We start from the raw sequence: 7,709 nt of genomic DNA, 5'->3' as shown, positions 1-7,709 counted from the left end.
TAATAATAATGATAAAGTTGGAAGGGACCTCGGAGGTCATCTAGTCCAACCTCCTGCTCAGGCAGGAAACCCTATACCATTTCGGACAAATGGCTGTCCAGTTTCTTCTTAAAAACTTCCAGTGTTGGCGCATTCACCGCTTCTGGAGGCAGGTTGTTCCACTGGTTAATTGTTCTAACTGTCAGGAAGTTTTTCCTTAGTTCTAGGTTGCTTCTCTCCTTGATTAGTTTCCATCCGTTGCTTCTTGTCCTGCCTTCAGGCACCTTGGAGAATAGCTTGACTCCCTCTTCTTTGTGGCAGCCCCTGAGATACTGGAACACTGCTATCATGTCCCCCCTCGTCCTTCTCTTCGTTAAACTAGACATACCCAATTCCAGCAACCGTTCCTTATATGCTTTAGCCTCCAGTCCCCTAATCATCTTTGTTGCTCTTCTCTGTACTCTTTCTAGAGTCTCAACATCTTTTTTACATCGTGGTGACCTTCAATTATGTTTACTATGAGGCAGTGGCAAGGCATTAAAATAATTCCAAAGGATTGCAAATCTCTTGGAAGCAAACTTAAAGCTGGTACTAACACAATATCAGCACCGCCCATAACCTAATTCATTTTCCATATGAACAAATCAAGGAAGGTTAATTATAGGTAGCATTCATTCAGCAAAATGATATTAGACTCTTCATAAGCTTAATATACTGATTTAAAATGCCACATACAGTTCCCTACATTACCCTTCCTAGTGAAATGCTTGCACTCATTAACCTTATACAGCATGACATATTCAAGCAAATAGGAAGTAAGCCATATATAGGTCCTTATTGCAGCTTGGTTGTAGACTTATTGAACAGCCCTGGGCAACTTTCTTTCTCAGGCTTACTCAGCAGAAAAGAAGAATGATAAATTATAAAAATCAATCTTGCAAGTCTGAAATGTAATAACCAGAGACTGCACTACATTTGCTCTTTAAATGTACACATGTGAGAAAGCTGCCAACATAGAACGTGGTAGAAAACCAAAATTACCATTTTTTCATAGGTTTTTGGGTTCCTTTGCAATCATTAACTATCTGCTACTGTTTTTGAGTCACTTTTTTAAAACTTTGAAAAGGCTCTTTCACTGGATGATTCCAGTTATCTTGGGTCCTATGACACTACTTAACAAAGTCTACAATGGGATGAAATAACTGATGGCAAACAAACAAACAAATAAACAAAAACCTCTTGCTACATTACATTTGACAGGGAGAAATAAGACATCCTCTGACTTCAGGTTGACAAGCTGAGGCACCCTATTGGTGTTATGCCAAAGGTTTCGCTGTTAATAACTGTGCAGCAGGCTTATCGACTCTGATTCATTGAATAGAATAATAGGACCACTCAAGCATACAATATTCACAGAAATATTATATACTGATTATGAAGCATCAATGAGGCAAAGCAGCTAGCAAACTCTTACTCTTCCAGGTGAAAGAGAAGCAAATCAACCGACCCCATTATTGATGCCTTCTAGAAATTAGGGTTAGAAACCAGGCAAGAAAATTATGAAAAGTATAAAAAGAAAATATGTAGTATGACACTATCAAGCTGATCTACCAGAATTCTTTGTCCTGCAAGATGACATTTTTTTCAAAAAAGGACCACCTAGAGTAGAAAGAGTACCGTTTCACCAAGAACCCCAAAGCCATGGCTATTTGATACTGCAGAGCCCAGGAGATGCCATTCTCTGGTAGTATGGAGAGGATCCTCTGACAATCTGCAGCTGTCTGATAATACCATAAAATGACTTTTACTAAATCAGTATGATTCTCACATGGCAATAAATCCGAAGACGGTAAAACCTCTCCCAGCTGTCCACTGAGCTTTAACTACAGCCATTGACATATGCAATCTACCTCAGCCATCATTCTATGCCCTCCCCCATTATAAGCAAAACTAAAAAGAAGGATTTCCAGGACCAGTAAGAAAAATCATCAATCCCTCACATTACCTAACTGCCTATATACTCAATATAAAAACTTGGTGATTTGTTTTTCTTTTTTAAAACAAAATGTCACAAGTGAAATGCAGGATTATTTTAAGTTTATCACATGCACAAAGAGCAAAAAACAAAGCAGCAAATAAGAATCATAGAGGAAGAAACATGTGTCCAATTCAATATACTTTCTTGCATCTCTGAAAAATCCTTCATGGAGTAGGAGACCAAAATATGCCTGAAGTACAAGCTGAAGCATGTCAGGCAGTATCAAAAATGAGACCGTACTGGAAGGGTAATTTGCTTCAGACTCTGCTAAGGGAGACCTGCAATGGCAGGGGGATTTCTAAGACATTGGAAAGTGCGTGTGAAACACAAATAGCTGGGAACAGCTGTTCATGGCAAGTCAAAAACAAAAACAAAGCTTACAAAAAGGAGAGAACACTTGTTACATCAAAGCAGTATTATACACATTTAGGGATCTGCTTCCTACTTATCAAGGCATCGCAAGGTTTTCTACAGATTTCAGTTAAAATGTTTTTTTTAGTTGGCTGCAGCCTTCTTCTGAGTTTCTATAGTATAAATCTGCTAAAATACAAATGTATACAGCTATTTTTCATATGAAAACAATCCTATTCTATCTTTCTTATAATTGAAGGGGGGCTGATTCCATGATGGAAATAGAGACTTGGTTATTTTTATTTTCACAAAAAATCGAAAATGAAAATGCTTATATTCAGTTAAGTTTAGTTTCTCTAACTGGTAGATACATAAGTCCATTGCCAGGACAAAAAAAGTAAAGCAAGTCCATTAATTAATCCAATTTTAGACTACCCATCTCTTTCCCACACACCCACATAAAATTAAACTCTGTAGGTTAATAAAAAGATATATTTTCAAAGTCTTCTTCAAGGCTAAGGTGGACGGCAGCCCCCATGTTTTAGTGTAAAATCAGTTCCACAGATATGCAATAATCATACAGAAATCTCAGTCTCAGGTATAGTTAGGGAGGTTTCCCAGGTGTTATGAGTGGGCAGTGGAAAACTTGTAAGGAAATTCTGCAAATAAAATTTATTTCTAATAATGATGATAATGATAATAACGATAACAAAAACAACAACAACAACAATAATAATAGTAATAATAAATAAAAAAGTTGGAAGGGACCTTGGAGGTCATCTAGTCCAACCTCCTGCTCAGGCAGGAAACCCTATACTATTTCAGACAAATGGCTGTCCAGTCTCTTCTTAAAAACTTCCAGTGTTGGAGCATTCACCGCTTCTGGAGGCAAGTTGTTCCACTGGTTAATTGTTCTAACTGTCAGGAAGTTTCTCCTTAGTTCTAGATTGCTTCTCTCCTTGATTAGTTTCCATCTGTTGCTTCTTCTCCTGCCTTCAGGTCCTTTGGAGAATAGCTTGACTCCCTCTTCTTTGTGGCAGCCCCTGAGATATTGGAACACTGTTATCATGTCCCCCCTCGTCCTTCTCTTCATTAAATTAGAAATACCCAATTCCAGCAACTGTTCCTTATATGTTTTAGCCTCCAGTCCTCGAATCATCTTTGTTGCTCTTCTCTGTACTCTTTCTAGAGTCTCAACATCTTTTTTACATTGTGATGACCAAAACTGGATGCAGTATTCCAACTGTGGCCTTACCAAGGCATTGTAAAGTGGTATTAATACTTCACGTGATCTTGATTCTATCCCTCTGTTAATGCAGCCTAACACTGTGTTGCCTTTTTTGGCAGCTGCAGCACACTGCTGGCTGATATCTAAGTGATTGTCCACTAGGACTCTGAGATCCCTCTCATAGTTGCTACTATTGAGCAAGGTACCACCTATATTATACCTGTACATGTGGTTTTTCTTGCCTAAATGTAGAAATGTATTTGGTAGAGACTGCCCCAGGAAATAGTGCAATGCAAGTTAAATTGTATTTTAATGACTGCAGACTGAAATTTAGTCAGAAAATTAAAAATGGTTTAAAGTATTTGAACTGTATGCAATAAAAACAAATTCGTTTTAATATTTGTATTCTGTGTTTTCATTCTTGTTTTTCAGTTAAGACACAAAGTGGAAGTTTTTTTTTAATACTAGCACACTGGCAATAAGATCATTTTAATCCATGTGATCTATTTAAAGCCAGCAGAAAATGAATGTATAATTTTTTTTATTTGACAGTATTTATAGACCACTCCAGTCTCAGTAACTGTGGGCAATATACATAAACTATCTAAACTATGAATATATACATTAAAATATATCCATGTATTTATTTTTGAAAAATCACAAATCATAAAACCCAGATGAATGCCAGAATTACTCTAGCGTATAAAGGCACTCTCAAATAAAAAAAATGTTTTATGCAAACAGAATACAGGCTAATCCCAAGGAATTATGTAATGGGGAGGGCTGTTACTTAGAAGGCTGGCTTCCTGGTCCAGTCCCCTTAATCTCCTGGTCTAGTCAGAACATAGAGCAGACCTCCCTTGATGTTAAAATTTATGGGCAGAATCAACTGTGACATGGCATTCCCTTCTGGTGATCGCTACCTGCGTTACCGCAGCCGCGACTATCCCTGGTGCAGGGAGAGTCCTGGCCATTACAGAGACTGGGGTGGCCTTGACCAGTAGGGACACCCCCGACTATCACCATTATCAGCGGAGCCCTGAGCCTCGTCGCCGGCGACATAGCCCTGATCCTTACCCTCGTCATCATGCCAGTCTTGGGCCCCTTCCCAGGGCTGAACGAGGAAGAGACCTCTAGCATGACCTGATGCAGCATTATGAGCGAATGCATGATCTGCTAGACCGACAACAACACATGGCTGTTCCCCCCCTGAAAGCTATGTTCAATGAGGACCCTGAAAAGTTAACTTTCCTTTTGAATCAAGTGTGTTCTTATGTGAACTACAATGGCGATGCCTATCCAGACCTGGAGGCGATGGTTGATGTCATCACAGCTAACCTGGAAGGAGAGGCTGCCGAGTGGCTCAATAGTCTGTACAACGAGCAAGCACCTGAACTATGGAATTTCAACTTATTCATCCGAGGGTTGAGAACCCGATTTGAAGACAACTGCATAGCCCTAAGAGCAGAGAAAGACATTCATGCAGTGAAGCAAGCTGGCAGACCGGCGATGGATTATGTGCGCGAATTCAGAAGAATCGCAGGCCTTATTGAATGGTGGCCAGAACGATCCCTGGTACACCATATTAAAGAGGGTTTGGACAACGACTTATTCGAGGCCTGCATCTACCGGGGAGTTCCTGACCGCTTACAAGAATGGTACCAGGTAGCAGTAAAGATAGACATCAAGCTTACCCATCGGAAAAAGTCAGCAGCTCCCGGAACGGCTCCAAGACCAGAGCCTGCCAGACAACTGCCTCCTCATCAACTTCCAGCGATACCGCCTCCCCACCAGCTTCCAGCGATAAAAGCAGCTGAATCTCCCAGGCCCCCGCCAGCACCACTGATCAAATGCTTCAGGTGTGGCCAGCAGGAACACCGAGCGGCGAATTACCCAGTAGAATTACCCCAGCAGAGAGATAAATCGGGACTGCCAAAGAGAAAGAAACCCGCTCAGCAGCCGACCAAAGCAAAGACACGCTAGGTCACCCAAGAGCCCGTCACCCGGTCGCATCACCTACACAGGAGAGAGTGGAAACTCCAGCCAGATCCACCACTACTCTGGCTTTCTATGACAGTGACGATGAGGGAGAAAACGACCAGATGGTGAGTCGACCCATTCCACCTTTTTTCCTCGCTGCCAAGCTCATAGTCCCTAAGACAGGGGTACAAATGGATTTGAAGGTGCTAGTGGACTCAGGATGCTCCCGATGCATTATCAGTTTGCCAATTGCCCTTAAACTGGGCATACGAGCAAGGTTACTCTCCAAACCTATGAGAATTGAACAAGTGGATGGATCTTTAATGGGTGGGGCCTTAGTCACCCACCTAACTGAACCAGTACATTTAGAAATAGGAGAACATTGGGAGCTCATCCATTCTGTGGTGGTCCCGAAAATGACTGAAGCTGTGATTTTAGGTCTAGTGTGGCTAGACCAGTGGGAACCTTTTATTTGGTGGGAAAAGGGGATGAGGACTGTGAGGTTGCTGGTAGGACCCAACCCCCCTCATGACTCTTTTGATGTTAGCGGAGAGCCTAGTTCACCAGCAGAAACAGTGAAAGTAGCCACCATTCCCCTGCCAAGAGAGCCACTCATCCCCAGGGAATACCGAGATTTAGCGGAAGCATTTAGTGAGAAGGAATGTGAAATCCTAACACAGCACCGGCCAAATGACTGTGCCATTGAAATATTACCAGGAGCCAGGCTGCCTAAACCAAAAATGTATGCTATGTCTCCCCTTGAGATGGAGGAGCTGCAGCAGTATGTGAATAAAAACCTAGCCAGAGCCTTCATTGAGCCAGCTAAATCCCAGGTGGGGCCCCTGGTGTTATTCAAGGGAAAAAAAGATGGGTCGCTGAGGGGTTAAACACTGTGAGTGTGGTGAATAAGTACCCTCCCCCTTCTGAAGAACCTACTAACCCATCTAGCATAGGGCTGTATCTTTATCAAGTTAGATCTAAGAGAAGTATACTACCATATGGCAACCCCCAACGACTCGAAAGAAGCTTCAAAGCTTTCTGGGAATTGCAAACTTCTATCGTCAATTCATTCCTTCTTTTGCTGAAATTGCTTTACCTCTAACAGACTTATTAAAAACGGGTGAAGATGGGGGAAAGCCATGACTGGGCCAACCGCTAACATGGACTATTAGCTTTCAAACCACTTTTGAGAATTTAAAAGACTTTTTGCGGCCGAGCCGAGCTTAAAGCACCCCTGCCTGGGGGAACCATTTGTGATTCAAGCCAATGCTAGTGATGTAGCAGTTGGAGCAGTACTTTTGCAAAAGAATAATAAGGGGGTCTTACAACCCTGCGCCTACACCTCAAACAAATTCACCAATTGTGAGAGGAGGTGGGCAGTTTGGGAGAAAGAAGCTTTTGCAATTCGTTGGGCTCTGTTAACCTGGCGGCACTATCTGGAAGGGAGCAAGGTGCCTTTCGAAGTATGGACTGATCACAAAACTTAGAGGCACTGAAAACTCCTTGCAAACTTTCCCCCAAACAAGTACGATGGGCGCAATACTTCAATCGATTTAACCTCACCCTAAAGTACATACTGGGGTGGGGGGAAAAGAACTTTTTGGCTAATGCTCTGTCCAGATTGCCTCAGTATAAAAATCAGCGTGAACAAGTCAATGATTCGATCATGCCTATGGCATAGATCGTTTCTCAATTAACACCGCAGAAAACCCCATCTACGGCAGATCCGAATCCAGATGACCCCATGACAAGAAAGCTGAAGCATGAACTCCTCCATGATCAATGGTTTAAAGACCATCAAACCACCCTAGCCTGTAGAGATGGACTAGCTTACAAGGGGGGGGATTATATTTGCCTGAAACCCTCCGCCTCTATGCACTTCAACGTAGCCATGATGTAAAACAAGCCAGATACTTTGGCTAATTGAAAACACTAAGGACTTCCGGTGGCAGGCGACTTCGTCGGTCGCAGCTGTTTGCTGCCTCCCGCCTGTTTCGCGTAAAAGCCGGTTTGACAGCCAGCACCAGCTGTCAAACGGCTTGATACCTTTCCCCTGGGCATAAGGGGATAGGTGAGCTGCCCGGGGTAGGAGTTGAGTTCCCGAGTCGTCCTATATGGACGATGTAGGTGAGA

Source organism: Protobothrops mucrosquamatus, unplaced genomic scaffold (assembly GCF_001527695.2).
Source record: "Protobothrops mucrosquamatus isolate PMUCROS unplaced genomic scaffold, P.Mucros_1.0 scaffold35, whole genome shotgun sequence".
In the NCBI taxonomy this organism is placed as follows: domain Eukaryota; kingdom Metazoa; phylum Chordata; class Lepidosauria; order Squamata; family Viperidae; genus Protobothrops; species Protobothrops mucrosquamatus.
The sequence above is the reverse complement of the archived record's forward strand: the minus strand, read 5'-3'. Positions refer to the sequence as shown.